This window comes from Vanessa cardui, chromosome 8 (genome assembly GCF_905220365.1).
Source record: "Vanessa cardui chromosome 8, ilVanCard2.1, whole genome shotgun sequence".
Classification (NCBI taxonomy): Eukaryota; Metazoa; Arthropoda; class Insecta; order Lepidoptera; family Nymphalidae; genus Vanessa; species Vanessa cardui.
Window position 1 is genome coordinate 9,429,169 of NC_061130.1, and position 21,583 is coordinate 9,450,751.

A 21,583-nucleotide genomic window follows, 5' to 3' on the forward strand; every position below is an offset into this window, starting at 1 on the left:
ACGTTTCAAGGGCATAAGAAAATTCACTTTTATTAAAAGGTTGTTCAGTTAATTCAATTCCACGTGCACTCGAGGTCTAAAGTTACGCAATAATGCTTTTATCCATTTATCTTCAATTGTTTTAGTAAGATTTACGTGATCCTCTATTAATATAATAATGTTCATGTTTTACGTCCTAAACGTAACCGTAATTTTTCTGTATCTCATATACACGTTAAGTGTGTCTCTTATATATATTATCTGTGTCTTAAGGTTAATAGTAATACTCACCCGCCCCTTTTGCACTTTTGACATGTGAAAAATTGTTTCATATTTTTAAAAATAGTATCATCCATCAAAATTTGAGTCTAAATTGATTTCCTTTAGGTGATTTATAACATTTTCCAGAGCTTTTAAGGGAAGGTGAAACTGATTTTATTTTAAGTTCAACAATGATAACATAACTGTTGTTCCATTCTTATAAAAAGATCGAAATTCTGAGACAATGGACAATTTTTTCAATAAAATCATAAAATATAACTGTTTGATATAGAAATAACATACGTAAAAATAGTTGATGCAAAAAAGCACTTATTTATATTTATAATATCTTAAGATTTTAAGGACAAAAATGCAATATCTCAAAATACACTGATATGATTACTTATACCTAGGTATTATGAAGAATAAAAGAATGTTTCTTTATAGCTACGTATTTATACACATAATCATACAGAACTTATGATTTATTTCAATAAATACTACCACTAACTACAATTTTAAAGTTTTAAATAATTCTGTTACATACCTACCTACTATTTTATAAAATTGTGTTGATTTTATTTATATCTTCAAATAATACAGGTATTAAAATTAATAATGTAATAAAATAATTATCATTCGGAAGATCTGACATATATTAGCTTATATTTCGTTTAAAAAATAGTAGCCTACAGGGAAGTAAATATATTTCTGGCATTCCTTATATTCACAACTATTTCCTCGTTCACCTAAGCGTTAAGGTAGCGTAAAATACAGCCTAGTTATATCAGTAGCCTAAGGAATCCAGATTCAGCCTACAATACTTATTTATATATACTAAACGCTGTATATATACATATAAATGTGAAATTCCATAATTGAAATATTAAATTTAATTGTAAGTAATGTATTATATAACGAGTACATACATATATTGGTATTGAAAGTCAGATAAAATAGAAAAATAAAGGTCACATGCCAACGTTCTTAAAATTATCAGTCAGCTGTTTGTGCAAACTTTGTTGATGCTGGAAGACGGAAAGTTATAAGTATTTTTTTCTTCTGTGTAATGATACTAGTTCCCTATCATTTTTGCTACAGAATAAAGTTTTTTTTTTTTGTACAATATTTTTACACTTACGGACTCATACACTGCAACAATACAAGGAATGCAAACTTTTTAGATTAAACTTATTGAAATTCAAGAAATCCATAAATCATAAAAACAGAACATAAATTTAAAAATAGAACTATAGTAAAAGATAATAGCTCGGGAAATAAAAATTATGCAAACTCATATGTACATACATGAAAATTTAAAATTATTTTTTCTTTGTTTGCTATTGACTATTAGTCATTTAAATTAAAATTTATAAGAACAAGCCATTCACATTGTGACATTGCGGGAAGCCTGGGATTAACGAACGATAGCTAGAAATTTTAATTTAAACCAGGACACGGTTTCTGGTGTATATTATGTAGCGAAGTATTGTCGAGACAGGTTCTTACAAAAAGAGAGCCGTCACCGACCGGACCGATTTATTATTTCAACTTCCGTACGAAATCGTTTTCTCGCGTTTTGATCATCAAAACGAAGCTGAATGAAATGCGTGAAGAGAAAATTGAAAAAAATAAAATTAGGCTTAAGGAAGCAGGGATAAACCCTCATAGACCAACAAATGGTCCAAAGCTGTATGCAGCTCACAGAATCAAATATTCAGAATCACGTTAAAGATTTTCGCGTGAGGATCTTAATTGTACCGAAGAGAATTCCATATTGTTTACCAACGAGAGTAGGACATGTTCAAATGGTGCAGACAGTCACAGAAGAGTTTGTCATCGACATGGGGAAGATATGCTCAGTTACATTGAGGAGCGTGTTCCTTTTGGAGCCAGTTCATGCTTGGTGTAGGGCGACATCTCGATGATCGTGAACTGAACTTATGTTCATCAATATAGTTCGAAAAATGTTTAGGGATCTCACATGGCACCTAAATGGCATGGCAAAAGGCGATTTTTTTATGTGTAATATTTCAGTGAACCAACAAAAACCAATTTATGTTTGTTTGGTTCTTGGTAAAAAAAATTGAATGCCCTTTCCAGTATACAAACATATACTTAAATATTTGATACTACGATGATATGTAGGTAGCCAAAAAAATGGTACCTATACGGTTTCAATTTAAATTTGCATACAAAGTTGAAACACAGTTTATAACTGCATTAGTGTATTTGCCACTTAAATATCTCGAGTAAGATTACCTTGTCATTTTAATGGTTAATGGAGCATCTCAAATATTGTAGTTACGAAACTTCAACCAAGGATACAAAACGTAAGTGTAGGTTGCTACTTAGGTGTTATCAGTCTGTAATAGTTCAAAATTTTGAAGAAAAATGAAGTAATACAATCAACGAATAGTACGCTTTGACGTTCTGAGCTCGATATCTCAATGGTTGCGTCAGATTGTCGTTCATCGGCTTATGAGATCAAGGAAATACAGAGTGCAACCGTGTTTGCGCACGAACAATATAATACGTTCAATATCTTCTGCATGGCTTACTAATCTCCTAGACGACCACTATAGCCGAAAGCGGTTATGAGGACATATGAATTTGATATTTGTTGTTCTAATTGCGTACAATCAATAGGATTCTGGTTCCGAAACTTCAATCACGGTCAGTCAGTTCTGTCAAGAACTTATATTACGTTTGAAAAAAAAGACCACTGTTATCCTTGTAAATCTACAGTTTTAAATTTACTTTCATCTTGTAAAAGAGAGATATCAATTTCTGATACCATTGAACTTATCATTTTATTTTAAAAATGTCTGATCTAGATTAAAACATTTCCGAATGAGTCTTACTTTGAAATTGTACATTGAAACCTTTTTCGGTCGAACAAATATCGACAGTAAGAAATAAAAGAAAACCAGCCCAATGTAACTGCCCGCCTACAGACAGCTGAGTAAAAGAAAGTTAAGCAGTAGAAATATAATCATTATCTTTGACCACGGTCCTCAGCTCTATAAAGCCCTTACGAGCGCCCATTCTTTATAATAAAAAGAAAAAAAGATTTCAAAATAACGAGAGACTAAACCGTCCGTAAAGACTCATTCGATCAAATCATTGAGCCATGATTTCAGGGTTCCGACCTTATTAATCTTTACCGGTTGTCCGTATTCGTACCAGAAAGCTTGACGTAATCAGCCTTAAAACAACTATCACAAGACTAATAATTAAATGCGTGTTAATTATGGGCCCAAAATTTCCAAAAATATATAGAAAATTAAACAGCTTATGCTCACTAAAACTATTAAAGATTTTTAAATAAAATAGACATTTACGTCTATTATATTAATTTAAAATTATCTTTATAATATTTGTTATATGAATTTAAATTTTAACCTTATTTTTATATATAATATACATATTTTTATGTGTTGTATAACATTTTTATATGTTTTATTATATATAAAAAATTCAGGTTAATGTTAAATCCAAATAGTGCAAAAAGTTAACTTCAAACCTTTTAACCTACAATTTGTATTACTGGGTTACTATAGTTTCTGCTTTCAGAATGAACAATTTAATTAAAAGTTTAATAAACTAAAGTTTTGCTACTGAAACCACATAAAACGTAGTGCTATAAGTGTATATTTTCAGAAAATACCTAATTTCAATTGATCTCCAAATGTGTTTATAAAAGTGCTACAATAAATAATCACTAAATCAATAATTTAAAAAGCGGTGGATAAATATGAATTTTATACTAAAAATATATGTTTAAAAATCACCTTTTATATGCAAAATTTTAATAACTGATGAGTAACTCCTTCGTTTGAAGCAATCTTCTTCAAGAAAATTCTTGCTTACCATAAAAGATGTGCTGTCGTAGAAATTAAATAAAAAGTAAAGTGAAATTTTAATACTATGGGATAAGATGGAGTAGATTTCCTAAACAAACATAGCAAGTTAAATTAATACTAAAAGTATTAAAAGGAGATTTACGAGGAAACGGTTTCTCGGCTCATCACGCAGCGCAACATTTATTTCAAAATTAAATTTCGCTATAAGATAACAACACTTGGAGGTGTAATTGAGTATAGAGTAGGGATTAATTGAAGCAGAAATGTATCACGAGTGCAGGCTACCCGTGGTGCAAAGCGACGCAGGCGCGCTAATACCCACATCGCAGTCTCGGACTTTCTATCACTAGGGACACCCGTTCTGATCTCGCCGGTTCCCGCGCGATCTCTAACGAAATTTAAATGGTACTTTTAAAAAACGTAGTCTTTGTCGTAGCGCGTTTAAAAATTTATAACATTGTTCCGAGTTTGAAAACTTTAGCTGTGAAGTGATTTCGACGGTCTTTTGAATTTCCTACTTTTGTGTTCACGAAGTGTATTGTTTTTTTTAAGTGTTGCTAAGTGTTACGAAAAATTAAACGGGACTCGGAGTGATTAATTTGCTGAGTTGCGAAGTTGAAAACAGTTCTGCGGCTATTCAATATTATGCTTTTGTATTAAGGACTGCTATTGTACAACATTTTTATTTCTAAAAGTGATAAAAACCGAGTAAGTACTTGAGAACTTTTTTTATGCATATTAATCCTAAGTATTAAAATAATTATTTAAAATAACTGTAACATTAAAAAAAAAAAAAAACATTTAATTTAGTTGGTAGGTAAGCATGCCCGTTTGGGTAGCCCCTTTACCACCCACTTATCAGATATCCTACCTCCAAAGAGTATTTGTTAGTATTGTGGTGTTCCGGCTTGAATGACGAGTGAGCCAGTGTAAAAAGAGATATAACATCTTAGATTATACATGGTTGGTGGTGCGTTGATGATGTAAAGAATGATTATTAATTCCAACCCATTTGCCACAAATATATATTTTCTTAAAACATGAAAAACATTAAATTTTAAAAACACAATTTTAATAAATTGAAATAAAATCTAAGCTCTACGATATTTTTTGCAAAATTCAGATATAATTAAAAAAATGTATATTTTTTTAATTATCTGCATCTCAACCTGTCCGAAAGCTGACGCTTAAGATGTCTATCTATCTTATCATAAGGGTTTGTATGTATAATACGAGACTAGTACATGTATTAACTTGTACATAATAATTTTTTTGTGACTCAATCTCATTTGATGTCATAGCGTAGTGACAGGTAGCGTAATAATATTTTTTGAAAGATTACGTAATATTAAAAATTAAATTTGTATTATTATTTGAAATCGACGACGTTATTCAGTCATCAGACAATATGTGTAACGGTAACCATTAATTATATTTTAATATTTAAATGAAGATTATATATTAAAAACCGTTTTTGATTTTTATTATACGGGAAATAGCGGTATATATGTATATATATATATATATATATATATATATATATAGATTTAAGGCTTAAAGTTTTATACTGCCGTTATAATTTTCCTACTTAAGTAATCTCAGCTAACATTAATTATATTTTATCGTACCTACACGAACGCTGTTATTCATATACACTTTCGAATTAGTTATATTGATGGATATATACTATTAATTTTAAAATAAGCGAAACCGTCAACCACTGGGACAGACCTGGTGTATCATATAATAATAATAAGATATATATGTTCTCAGTTGGACTTTTTTTATTCGTCTAATATGTATGCGATGTAGAATATACGATGATATCTTGCCTATTTTAATACTACCTTAATACCAAAAGGAAAATGTGATTTTAGCCTCTCAGATGATATGTGTATTCGTCTCTATCCGCATAACCTCTGAGTTATTTATCAAAATTCGTACACGAGGTCAAGCGTCTTGATCGTTCGCTGGTTATCGGTTATGTGATATTAAATTTACATTCAATTCGGCGATTTCTTGATATAAAGAACCAATATTCCTTATATCAAGAAATCGCGAATCGAATTGTTTACTCAGCGTATTTTAAAAATATATATCGATACTAGAAAAAATAAATACTCCACCGCCCTATTAGTACTTCTTTCTAAAAAGTATCATTATGGTATATGTATGATAGTTATAATGTATTATTAATATATATTACTTGAACTTGGCTTGACATTCAACTACTTGTGTAGAAAGTAATAAAAAAATTTAAATAATACAAACATCCAAACTCCTTGGTGAAGCAGATGATTAACGAGGGAGAAACCGCGCCGTGCAGCTAGTTTTTTATATAATTATAAATATCTTATTATTTCGTAGTTATAACAGTATGCAGTAAACCTGCACACAATTTCCAAAAATTGTATTTTTTATAACATCTATTTCAGTTTTGACATTCAAAAATAATATAAAGAAATTTTCTTTCGTAATTTTCATTGTAGTACTACTTTTATAGTACTACCAGCTGAAACTACAACTCTCTCGTAAATAAAATACTGACGTCGGTATACTCGATGTAACAATATCTTATTCCAATGGTAACATAAATAAACTCGACAGATATATTGCATTCGTCTCGGGATCGCGAACACAGAATTCAAATTTTAAAAATAACTCAGTTCAAATGCAAAATATTTTAAGTAGTCGTCTAAAATAACAGTGTTTCTTTTCGTGTTGTTCATTTATTGTTAGGCTGCATACCTATCTGGAATTGTAGATTTATCTTTTAATTTATACTAGCGACTCGTCCCAGCTTCGCAAGGATGCAATTTAGTATTAAATATATAATAAATTAAAAGTACGCGTAGCAAGAAAATATTAAGTACTCACTTCCACTTCGAACAATCCTATGAGCTATGTCAACCACCTTCATTCTCTACTGGATCACCATCTTATTTATTTAATCATGTGTAATTTTTTAAGTATATTTATTTTATTGTGAAACATGTATAAAAATGTATCCACAATCAATATGGTGAAATTTGGGCAATTTGAACAGGTAAGGTCAAAATTTAATAGTACATCTCGTTATCCGAACTCACGTTTTGCAGCGAACAATTTTTTGTTCCACATTATTTGGAAACGGTACTTTCCACTATTATATTTTTAACGTAGGTATATTAAATGTGCAAAGTAACATTATGTACTAAAACTTTTATAAATTTGACGATTTCTTCACAAATCACTTGTAGTGTTTTTTTGTATGAATTTACTTTAGAATAATTGTTCCAGACTTTTCTGCAGCGACAAATTAGTCTGGCTAGTTCTTGGAATTGACGATCGTTTCGGTGAAATAAAATCTTTTACGGCTATAAATAACATTCTTCTTATGATACTTGTGCATAATCTCTAAATATACCAGATATCATTATTTATTATTTATAATGCATACTGTGTATATTATATTATAACAACAAACAACAACAACAGCCGGTAGATTCCCACTACTGGGCTAAAGGCCTCCTCTCCCTTTGAGGAGAAGGTTTGAAACATATCCCACCACGCTGTTCCAATGCGGGTTGGTGGAATACACATGTGGCAGAATTTCTATGAAATTTGTCACATGCAGGTTTCCTCACGATGTTTTCCTTCACCGCTGAGCACGAGATGAATTATAAAGATAAATTAAGCACATGAATCAGCGGTACTTGCCTGGGTTTGAACCCCCAATCATCGGTTAAGATGCACGCGTTCTAACCACTGGGCCATCTCGACTTTGTATATAATATAATATTTTTTTATTATATTATATACAAGTTGATATTTATGTTTATTTTGAGATGTTAACGAACAAAACAAAAAAAGAAATCGATAAAGATATGAAAGTGTTTATTTAAAAAAAAAAGGATTTTTCTACATTCTTACATTCGTATGCCGATCATTGGTTAGCGTGATTATTAGACTAACTAGTCATTTAATTAAACTCAAACTCAAACTTAAATTGCTTTATTCAATATAGAAGTATTACACTTTCTTATTGATGGTCAATTGAAACAATACCACCGGTTCGGAAAAGAAATCGATACCTTTACCGGTTCTTCTCATACTCTGAGAAGAACCGGCGAAAGAAACTCAGCGGGTTTTTTTTTGTTTCATGTATTATATAGAAATTTAATTGAAATGAAATAGCCAGGAGGCGATCGTTTCATTCCCAAAGTGTGCTATCAATCATAAACTCATTAATTGTATAATACCTTTTGCACACAAGCGTTCTTTAATATATGTATATTTTTTTTTAATTTGGCAACAGAGGCATATTGAACGTTTTCTGGGATCGTGTTGTAAAACCATAGACATTGCCCCGCAAAAGAGTTACTGACTCTATGCAGTCGAGTAACAGGAGTAACAAGTTTGTGTTTGTTCCTTGTACCAATGCTATGAGTATCACATTTTCTCATAAAATCAGTAATACTTTTTCCTACATACATAATATTACAGAATATATATTGAAAAGCAACAGTTGATATCTTGATTTCTATAAGTTTATTCCTTAACGATTCTTTAGCTCCTAGGTTATAGATTGCGCGAATAGCCCTCTTCTGCAGCACAAATATAGTATGGATAGCGCTTCTAAATTCTATAAAAATATTATTTCATGTGTCATATTATACTTATACCATATAAAATCTCTGTATCGAATTAAAAAGTGAGATAGATTGTGTAATAACAAAGGGACATAATACCGCCACCGTTGGTGAAATTTTGAGGCTTGGAAGAGTTGCTTATAATTTTTATAATAGCTGTTTCTATAGGTGGTCAAAAAATAAGATTTTAAATTTTATGCCATAATTATTGTTTGGTTGTAAATTACTATTATTCCATGATTTTAATTTATGTATTAAAATGCTTAAATATATACAAATATGAATTAATTTTAAAACTAATTACTATACAAATCCTGACCGCGTGGAATGTTAACAAGTATGCTAATGCTCACCTCATTGCCTCCACTGGTGACAGAAGGGCTGGTTCGTCCAGAGGATCGGATTTGTGATTGAACGGGGAAATGCTGCTAGAACTCTTGCCACCATTCCATGCGGTCAAGATTTATAAGTAACTAGTTTTTGTTCATATTTGCCATAAATGATTATATAAAAAATACTTTAACTTTTTAAATTGGGTTATCCCAAGTTTTATTTTATATAGTTAAAGTTCAAGTATATAGTTAATTTATAGTTAAAGTTAAAGTATTTCTTCTTTTTTTATTTAAATTTATGGATTTTAGCCTCCTGCATTATTTTTCTTTGTCTCATATTATGCAGCCTAGCCTTAGGCCCAAAAAGAAAAGACTCATTATTAAATGATATAACGCAGGAATAATTTAATGAGTCTTTAAGGAGCAAATACTGATACAAATGCTTTTTATTTTATATACCACTTAAAAAAAGCAATTATCTGTAATGACAGAAAACAGCCGAAACAAATCTAACAATATACAATATTTTGACATTGACATTCTATGAACAGCTATCTTTTAAATTAATTCTTATTAAAGGCTATAATTCTAATGAAATAAATTCTGGACAACTAAATTAAGTCTACTCATCTCATTCCTTTGAACGGTCCAAAAGCATTTTTACAGCAGAATTTGTTATTTCAATAAAACTATCCGAAGTTAAAACAGAAAGAGCGTCTAAGAAAGGTCTGCAATAATGATTAACCACAAGTTTCAATTTTTATTAAAATCGAATGAAAACTATTAAATAACTATTCTGGATGATATTGGCAAGCAATATATTTATTTTAATTATTTAAGATCTAAGTTAATATAGAAAATTACATTATATTTTTATCAAGGCCTTAACGGTGTTATGACGTGATTAACAGCGTATTAACGTCGTAAGAAATATATTCCATACAGTTCCATTATCACCTAGATTATTTGGTTATCAACCTACCAAAAATAAGAAAATTTAAAAGATAAAGTTTTGGTAGTCGGATGTTCGTTAATTTATTATAGCCTGTCTTCATAGTTTGACATTGCATTGTTATTGTACAGTTCTTATAAGATTTCTTCCTTCCCCAGTTTCAATATTTTTGGCTCAAGTTGACACCATACAAAAATAATTTTATTTCATTTATCATAAATTCTCGATGAATATCGTTAGAAATTGGTAGACTTACTTGCAAAGGAGAAAAGTCTTACCTGCGCCTAAACACTCTTCGAGTATAAGTATGTAAGGAAATAGACATTTCTCTCTTTGTGTTTATATCTGTGGAAAATAAAATATTCAGCATAGTTGCCTAGTCTCCGACGAGAATGACCACTATATTCGTAACGAGCAGGGCGACACCATCACTTTATCGCACTGAAACGGCTACAAGGATTCTAATAAAATTTATTTTATCCATAGATGCGTTATACGGAGAATATATAATTTAAATACTATTCAATGCATATTAAGAATTCAATAAGTTACATAAATTGATTTGATTTATTTTTAATATTATTTACAAAATTACTCCTGAAACACAAAAGGGTTATCTGAATATTGTGTAGATTTAGTATTGTCAGTATGTTTAGCTTTAATACATAAAAAAAAATACAATTTCAACTTTAAATAGAATAACAAAGAAATACATAATACTCACGTATATTTTAAGTCATAACAGCTTCAAATATTGTACATTCATATATTACGTTTACCCGTATTTCGGATTTCGTTCGAGAAAGCATTCTGACAGAGTCACTCGTACAACTTGAACTATTTTCATTTTACAATCGTGAATTGCAAAAAATGTAATACCAGCTTGTACGAGATCTGCAACTGTACTAAATTTTTATCCTGCGTTGGTGCTATAAGTATAGTGTACATCAACACTTCATATTGAGCTGTTACATTTTTTATTGTTTTTTAAAATCAATATCACAGTATTTGGTTTGATCGATGAGTAAAGTACAATTGCAATAGAAATATTTAAAATTACTTGTTTACATACATTGATTGTACAAGATAATATTTATATCTTTTACAATTGCAATATAGCACCGAATTTTGCTCTATACCTTCCGATAATTAAAAAAAATACTATTAAGCTTTTCCTTTTCTTTCTTTGTTAATTACAATTTCGGCTTCTTGCAATATGAAAGTCGTTGCCGCTATATTTTCTGATAGATAAAATCAAAGTGAGGAAAATCATGTTTGAACTTTTGTAAGTGTTACCAATATCAACTGGGTCGACATAACGACTCGCTTATGCTTATATCTAGGCCAAGAAAGGTCTCGAGTTCCCAGCCAATATTTGCTTTGTTCAGATTTTGGCATCTATCCTTGAGAGCTGTCCACGCCAATAAAGAAATTCAAAAGAGAAGGGTGTAGCTTTAAAGACAGATAAGGCATGCTCCAATTGCATATAATATGAATAGCGTAATTTTTTAAATTATTACAGATATTTAGCATAAAAAATAGTATTGAATAGTTTATACTGTAATCAGGAAGTTATTCAAAATATTTTATTGTAAAACAACGAGACAAGACGTATCAGATTTTATAAAAATATTTATATTGATTATTTTTTTTCAGATCAGTGAAAGTAGCAAAAAGGAAAAATTGATTAAAGTATGCCTAGTAACAGGAGATAAATACGCCGGTTTATTAAAATTGATATTTATTCTGTAAATTTTCCATACACTGTTTTAGTTTTTTCTAATAAATGAGTAAGGTAGTGTTACTATTAAAGGTATGAAAGATTTTAGATTAAAAGTACTGTAGTAATAAAGGTAACTGATATCTAGACTGATGAGAAAGATAAGACATCTTTTTCTATGAAATACACAAAAAAATTACCCTCAGAGCTATAAAGTATTTTATTTCAAGCTATTCTCCTAAAGTGTTATGTGTGCCTTATTTTTCTAAATAACGTTGCTGGTATAATCTATCAAAGTCTAGAGATTTCTAGACGACGCGAACACTTTAGGTCTTGAAGTTGGTTACTCTTTAATAATTCATAGATGATTGATTATTTTTTCGCAGTATCATTTTATATATTAAACGTAGCCAAGTGAAATAATGAGATCTTCACCTTTGGTTTATATTTTATTTTCTTGCTGACGCTGAATCGAATGTGATTATGGCAATTATTTTCAGAAAAAAACAAAGTATGCAAAACGTGATATATTACACAAGTGTGTGTAGCAACACAAGTGCATTCTCTTTTAATATTCAATCATTCTATTTTACTTATTTTCTTAATCGAGGGGCACGACAACAACACGGCTGGAAAGAGCTTAGGCAGACTACTAACAAGATTGTACAAGCTATCTGAAGTAAGGGCGTTTGAGTACTAGCGAGTTACAAATTCTCATAATAATTATTATTATATGAATAAAACAAACTATCAAAAGATTAATTTATAGGTATTATATAAGTAGGTCCAATAAAGATTTCATTATTTTGTTTCCTTTCTAGAAATACATTTCATGCCTAGCTCAGAGCAAGTTAATTGGCAGTACTCTGCCGAATTAAAAAGTAAGGTTTGAAATAAACGGAGTGTTGATTCTTTGTGATTGCGCTCTAAAGCCATTCCATTGGACAATTTATACGCCCCAATATTTAGTCAGGCTTTTGTACACATTTTTTAATGACTTTTAAACAGTCAAGTGTCTGTGACCGACATTATAACTTTATAGACACATTGTAATATTACCATACAACAAGAAAAAATATTATTCTTTATCTTGAGTTTGAAAATAGCACGTTTCTGCTCAAAGAATATAAAATATATTATCGTATAATAGCATAAGCGAAATAATGTACGAGCACTTATGCGTTAAGGTGAATACACCAAACATGGTAATTGACTGAAATTTCTCTTTGTATATATTTACGTAGTCGGTCCCAAAGTTCTGTCATATATGAAAATAGTGATAAAAAGAAAAGTACCAATCCATTTTTTATAAATTATATATTATATGAAAGAACATTTAATAAGGAATTATATTAACTTAAAATTATTCAAAATGACCGCCCTTATTTTTAATACAGGCCTTTAGTCGCCGCGGCCAGTCGTCTATCGCAGCACGCACCATATTCATGTCTATTTCAGCGACTGCTTTTATTATAGCTGACTTTAGACTGTCCAAATTTTTATGGGGCTTAGCACACACCTTCCTCTCTAAGTCTTGCCAAATTTTATAGTCCAGAGGATTAAGGTCCGGACTGGAGGAAGGCCAATCTTCATGTCTTATGAAGTCGATGTTTTGACGCTCGAACCAGGCTTGAGTGGTCTTGGCTTTATGTGCAGGTGCAGAATCTTGCTGGAACACAAAGTGATGTCCTGAAAATAAGGTGTTGGGCAGGTCTTTGACATGCTGATCCAAAACCGTCTCTTGGTACACTTTTGCACTGGTTTTGACCCCTTTTTCGCAAAAATGAACCTCAGTTGGTCCGTAGTAGGAGACTCCTAACCAGACCATCACTGAAGATGGATGATGCCCATGTTGCACCCGCGGAACTCTTTTTGCTGCTTCTTCAGAGCTCCCAGCATACACTCTATCATTCTGTTTATTGTACTTTTCTTATATATCGAAAATTTTTTCGTCCGTAAAGAGTATATCACGATGTCGATTTTTCGCGTACCGTTTCAACAACACCCGGGATCTTTTGAGTCTTATTGCTTTTAGACGAGCATTAAGTAGGTGTCCACTCTTTTTTTTGTAAGCTCGCAACTTAAGGTCTTCGTTTAACACCTTTTTGATAGTTCTTCTACTGACCCCCATCTGCAATGCCATCAGCTTCTGTTTTCGGACAGGATTCCTTCGTATGCGTGCCTTGATTGCTTTGATCACTGCTGGTGTCTTTGCGGAGCGTGGCCGGCCAGTTCTTTTCTTATCCTCAACACTTGAAACTTCATTGTACCTATTCATAGTACGATACACAAACCTAAGCGATATTTTTAAATTTTTGAGCAACTTGAAAATGGTATTTGGCGAGTGCCCACAGCGGTGCAACGCTAAAACTGCTATTCGGTTTTCTTTCACGGTCCACTCCATCGTGAAAAATCGCGGCAAATGATAACTTTTTGTTTTTTAATAATTGACAAACATTCAAAAATGGAATGCAATTAAACTTTTTTTAAATCGTCTTCGAAATTGGAAAATAATGTGCCAGTGACAGAACTTTGGGACCAACTACGTATATATGTATAAATGTATGTAAGATTTAAAGCTATGGAAAGTAATCTTTCATAACATATGTAATTATATATTATTTTTCTCGATTTAAAGCTTTAAGTCAATACTAATTTTATAACAAAATTGTATCAAAGATTTCCATTTCGCTTTGCCGTTTTCATGTTTGGATATTTCATTCAGACGCGAGTGGATTAGAAAACGCCGACATTTTGAATTTAATTAAATTTGTTGCGAAAGTGAGTTCCACTTTTTATTTCAATTATTATTATACTTTTCTTGTTAAATACACACTTTACGTTTATTTTTATTAAAGTAGCAATGGTTCTATTTCTCGTAGCGATTAAATCATTTGTGTTAGTTTAGATCAATGAAATCAATCTAAATGAAAAATGTTACTAATTTAACAAACGTTGTCGAAACAAATTAATATACACCCCGCCATATTTGAGATTATACAATACTTTACTTTCTTCAAAAGGACATTAGTGACAATGATCTTACAAATTTAATTATCACCTATACTAGTCGTTTTCATTACTTCATTATTTATAGGATTATATCAAAGTTTTTTTTTTTGTTTTCGAAGAAAATTTAGTATATTATTTTTAACGCGTTAATTGTTTTTAATAGTCGCCTCATTTGAGTTGTAGATTCGTTATAACGCGGTAATAATAATAAGCTTACATGAATCATTAGCTTAATCATTTAAATAGAGTAACAGTGATGAACGCGCATTGTTCCATTTTTTATCACGTTAAAGCCTCAGTACTAGTTTAAGCGTACTTTCACTTATAATACGAATAAAATTATTCATATTGATATTACTTCCGCATTTCAGATATAAATATGATTGAATTTAATATACAAGTGTAACTACAATCACAAAAGACATAATATATTAGTTCCCACGGGCCCTAACTTAGCATTGCTAATGAAGGAATAATTAAAACGTCTAATTCTTATTATAATTAAATTTCAACCCAATTACAAACAGTGCTTATGATGATAGTATAATATACGTGTGTTTTATAAAGAACCAATTAATGTGAAGTAATCTATTAAATGATAACACAAAACCATAACATATAAAATAATAGAATAAAATACTCAGCAATATGTACAGGTATTTATCTCAAAAAGGATTTCAACGAACTTACAACTTTCTCCTTATTTACCGTACTACCCACTAACACAAAGATGTTTGTGGCTTTCTAAAACAGAATAACTAATTAAAACGCGGTCAAAACTCCGACCAACACTAATTTGTTATAGTAAAACAGAAAATATTATTAAGTATAAACCACTCAGGTCACTATATTTTTCGTAGGGTTTGAATATCCTATAGGTACCTACTAATTAGGAATTAATTTATATTTTATTTAATGTAACTTTTTTATTTTTGTAAATATATCGATTGTTTGATGTAATCATTCTAAATTATTATCAATATCCACATTTTAAGAATATATCTTTAAGGAGAACACATCAATTAGTGCTTCCAATGATGACTATGTAACCGAAAACAAAGAAAACACTATCTCTGATATGACAAAAGCGGTTAACAAAAAATAACTTGGTTTTGAATGATAGTTAAACCAAATTCTTATTATTATTATTACCATACCAAATGTAAAAAATCAGCTTTCGGTTAACGTTATAAAAAAGAAATCTTAGTGTACCAGGTTTTTTCTTAGTTACCATTGTTAAGCTATTAAGATAGATTCAAAACTCTAGTGGAATATTCATTTGTCATGCTCAGGTTAGACTCCTTGCAGGTAAACGCGATTAGCAAGGTGAGACAGCTAACTGACATTGATACTGCTCCATTTTGCGCTGATATTGAAACTATGTATACATATTCATTCATAAAAAAAGCCATTCTTGCTGTTTACAATCTCAGAACTTGAACCGATTTGCGATGCTTTCTAACAAAATTAGTACATTAACTGTGTATTAAAAAATATGAAGTAAGTATTCGTTGATTTTAATGCAGTAATAGTAATAATTCACTTATTATATCTAAAATTATATATAACTGTTCTTCGAAAAAGATTAACTACTAAGTTTCTTGTCGGTTTTCTTAGAATCTACATTCTGAACGTAGCTTTAAATTTAATTTAATCATATAAAATAAACTCAAAAGTGCTCGCAAGGGTTTATTTGAATAAAGTAGTTCGTGATTTGATTCATCTCAAAAACAAACGATGATAATGTGTATAAAGTGTTTATTGATGAAAATATTTTATTTAATTGTATGTTATAATGTAATATGTATGTTGTTATTGCAAAAATGAACTCTTGAGAAATTTTCGGAATATGAATTATTGTAAACATTTTCCCTGTACTGTTTAAAGAAACTGATGGAGAGCGCTTTAAGAATTAAGCTTGCTTGTGCAATATGAGAGTGCACCTACCCCGAGGGATAGCACAAAAGTCTACCGCCACAAGTAGGTTACCTAAACTTATCTGCACAAAATTTTGCAATGCAAACATATTTTTTACATATGAAGTTAATTATATTTATTTGAATTAAAGAAGCATTCACTTACGTTAAATTTACACGGCACCTTTACGTTAAATTGCACGTAATCATATAAAAATCATATAATTATTTGTATTTTTGTGCAATTTTCCTGTAATGTAAATCGTCCCACGCACGCTATGAAATAACGTGAGGCGCGCCTTCACGAATCAATAGATACTTCTAAGTTGATTTTGATGTATTCAAAGAAATCACGAAGATCAAGGAAAGGAAAATATCAAGGAAAGCTATCTTAAATAAGTCACCCCCTACTGAGCTAAATCGTAATTCCACAGGAACGTAATCGTCGGTGAAACTTACTAATAAATAAAAATAGTTTAGACGCGACGTTTATTATTAACCTTTAAGTACCGACGTGCGGTCTCACAGGCCCCGACAGGTATACGAATTGCTAGTTTACCCCTTTCCCTGCACAATATCGAATCCAGCTTTTCAGTAGCTGCATGGTTAGCACCTTCATTGATATTGGAACAGGGAATGTTTTTGTAGCAGGCATATTTGGTGAGTAATCACCTTTTGAAATTCCGACGCGGCCTCACAGGCCTCACGTCGGTACTTACGTAAGTTTTTCTATTAACTCATTTTCTAAATAATATGTTATTTTTAAAGATATTATGAACTATAGATACAACAGGGACTTCCATCTAATAATGAAATAGTTTTGCAACATTTAAATAAAAAGAAAAATACCCCCTAATAGGGTTTTTGCCTACTATCATAAGAATAAATTTTATTTGGTTTTTACAAAGGATTCAACGATCTGGTCTTATCTTCCGAAGAAGGGAAAATCAGTCATTTTAACTTAAGTAATGCCTGATAGCGACAAAACAAACAGTAAAGCCAGAAATTATAAGTTTTTATAATTCAATGAAAGGCGGTATAGATAAATTATTTGATACAGTATACACATGCATGTCGCCGAGCAAGACGTTGGCCTGAATGGTGACGGTGTTTTTTAGATAGAAGAATTTTAGATATTAGTGGCGTCAATTCTTATCTTTTAAATAATATTAATATGGGAAAACATTGTGAAAGAGATAAATTTGTAAAAAAAGTCAAGTTAGTATTAGAGCATATAAAGCAATGACTTTGTAGCCTAAGGTTGTACGTGAACTTAGAATGAGTTTGGCAAGAGCGCTTGAAGCTGTGGAAGTCAAGAATTGTGTCTCCTCAGCTTCATATTTTCTTTCACACCAACCTAAATTCAAAAGAAAATCGATCTATACATACTATTCGTGTAATCAATGCGTTTGTTTGTAGTGCGCTAAACAAGTGTGACCTGATAGGGCTTAAAATTTAAGGAGTAGTTGGACTGTGGATGTTTTTTTATTCAGAATGTATATGTCAATATATTATTTTTTATCTAAGAGATATATTAGTTATAAGTGAGAAATGCTATTTTTTGCTATTCTGAAAGGAGAATTTTTTGTGTTTTGATTTTTTATATCGAATGGTCTAAATTTTTCCCGAAATTGAAGCCAAATAATATTATTGTGTTATAATTACATGTTTCGTTAAGTAGAATTTATTTCTATGCTTATTTTTTCGTAAAACCCTTTAGTTTTCAACATAATCTAAGGAAAAATATTCAACTCATACTTTTGTCATAAAAAAACTGATATTATATACGCGGCCTCTCAGGCCTCACGTCGGTACTAATGTTACAAAAAATGCACGTCAGTACTTAAAGGTTAAATTTAGCTTTGGTAACGTGACTGTATTGCCGAACAGTTGCTCGTGTCATAAACAATAAGATACGAACACTGAATAGTGCCTCATAAAACAAATGGGATACAAAACTAACGTTATCGTTTCCGCTTTCAGAAATATTTTCTCTTTATATAACAATAGATATTATTTACCTACCAATACATTAATACAGCAATGTATAGTAATGTATATGTAAACAATATGTAGTAACCCAAATTCTGTATATGTTTTTATCATATTGATAAATCATTATGCCGGCTCAAAGGACCACTTTTTGACAAGAGTTAAGAATATTACGGTTATTACTATATTATTATTTTAAAACGAGATATATTTTTTTGTTTGCTAGCGTATCATCACCGGAACTAATGATCTATCCCGAAATAACGATGAGAACTAAAGATATTCTACTTTTTTTTTACTGGTACAAAGCCGCACTATTTCTGAGTGATTATAGAGTATTAATTATATCATATCTTTTCCTTTATTAATAAATTACAACCAATGAAAGCCGGGGTGAGTTGCTAGTCTGTTATACGAAGGGGGCTACTATCAATGTATTAAATATATATTTTTAGGCTACACTGTTTAAGACATTGATTAATTTGAGACCATTTGACTCAAGCTTCATTAAATCCAGCGGTTTGCAGTTGACATACAATATTTGTAGCGTTGTAAAACTAAGTATCAACAATATTTAACGTCCTTTAAAACTAATAAAAAAATATTTGATTTTTAAATACAATGCGGTTACAACTTTGTTTAACGTTTACATGAGTTTTATAAATATTTTTTCTACGTTAAAAGAAATCCTTCAAACATCGATATGCCTGAAGTGGTTCTCGAAGTCTATACAAAAATGATTGATGGCCATCGAATCGACGGTACTTTACTCTGAGAGAGTTATTACGAGGCTCACTCACTTTGCACTTTTATACTAATAAGACGTTTGATAAATCGATCTGCACTATCAACTTTAACGTATATTGCAGAAGTAATTTAGCGACTATTAACTCCTTACGCCTTCGCTAAATAAACACTGATTATATTGTATTATTACTGATATCGAATAACATCAACGACAAAGAAAAAATGCTACTATAAATGATTGATGTTATTCATTCTAATAGCTGAAAAAAGAACAAAAATATAATTTATAATAAAACAAAAACAACACAACTATACTGGTCAGATATTTCATCGTATCCAAATTGAAGATGCCTAGATTTATGCGATACAATTTAGTTGAGAGTTTACTATTTTTCAACCAGATTGAAACAATTTAATCTGAAAATATATACCTACATATTCGTAGTGAGATTTTTCAGCTTTAAAAGTTTTGGAAGTAAATTATTCTGTAACACAACTCAAATCGAGTATTCAACTTCTTATTTTTATATTTTTATTGAAAGAATCATATACCAAATAAAAAAAAATATGTGTAATAACACATATTTTGTACATAGATTTAAATACGTTTTATTTTGAATTATCAGATTTATTTTAATATAAATGTAATATTAAAATGCACAACGTGACAATTGTATTCGTGTTATAAATAATACAAGCTTAAAACCGACATAAACCGACATAATGATTGTTCACTAATTACGATAAACCTCAATACAACGATGGTGTTTTGTATTACAGCGATATCCCCAGTTAAATTATTTAATAGATAGGAAAACAACACTTGAATACGGAATGTGGTCGGTAATAAAATATTTCCGCGAATAACTCAATTCGAATAAATCGCTTGAAAAGTTTAACCACGCTTTTGTTTCAGGAACGGGAGAATTATATATAAAGTGTTGGGGATTTTTTTGTTAATTCGTGTATGTAATTGGAATTTATTATAAAATAGTCGTGTTCAATAACTTGTGGCATTTTTGACCAAACGAACAATATTTTTTATGTCATGACACCATTTACAAAATGAAACTGTTTTATTTATTCATGGATTGTAACACCACCAGGTGTTGCTAAAAAAAGCAAAAGAATATATAAACATTTATGTACTAAAGGTTATTATACAAATAGTGAGTTCATAGAAGTAAGCGCACTATGGAAATAAAAGCGAATGCCTCCGAATATTGAAACCGAGGGAAAAATCCCGCCGAGTTTACTCTCAGGTCGCCGGTTTTTTCTTTTCCATATTGGTTGTCACTTTTAGTTTCAATAAATCAATGCAGTAATTCAAATGACTTATAGAAATAACTAATTTGACTCTGCATATTTGGTAATGACTTATTACCTTTATCACGAATCTGTTGTGTGTCCGACGTTTTCAAGATTCTGGAGATTATTCTAGAATATTCAATCGTAAAATTAAAAATAATCGTTATGAAATAATTATTTAGGTGTTAAAAGATTTACGAATTTAATTTTATTTATTTGCACATCTGCCGATACGACCTTATTGGTTAGAACGCGTGCTTAACCGATGATTACAGGTTCAAATCAGGCAAGTACCAGTTAATTTACAGGCCATTATTGTTGTTGTTGTTTGTTATTCCACATCTTGGAACGAGAGAATCATCCTCAGGCTACATAAATTTAAAAAAAACATTGGAATGAAACCCATTGTTATATTTAAGATAAAAATACCTCGTTGATATTCTTTTGACGGTTCTTTTCAGGCCCAAGTTAATTTTGACACCAAGCATAATTTTGACGAACAATAATATATTACTTTTTTACACATTATTAGCGTTAAATTTGAATAGATCACTAGATTATTTTATTCTTATATTACATTGAAAAAATAACCACACACATTTAAATTTAGTTTTTTGTATCATTCAATCAATTGTATAATTCTAGAAGATAGTTTAACAAAATAATATATAAGCATTTACTACTATTTAGCCTGAATGATTAATTGTGTTTGTAATTCAATATTATCTTTTAGGATGTTTGAGTTATCCTTTGTCTCTAGATATATCACGTACACTTCTCCTATTGTTAAACAATGAGCGGATCTGATTCTGTAGAGCTTCATCTAAGAACAAATTGGAAACTCATCGGAGAATTCCAAATTCAAAT

General features: G+C 30.5%; 1 protein-coding gene across 1 annotated transcript in view; it reads left to right on the forward strand.

Moving 5' to 3' along the window:
* Positions 1-4,425: 4,425 nt before the first annotated feature.
* Positions 4,426-21,583, forward strand: part of LOC124532076 (zwei Ig domain protein zig-8-like) — a 46,835-nt gene continuing 29,677 nt past the window's right edge. The window contains exon 1 of the mRNA XM_047106715.1: positions 4,426-4,814. The gene's annotated coding sequence lies outside the window, so the exon portion shown is untranslated. The remainder of the gene's footprint in view (positions 4,815-21,583) is intronic.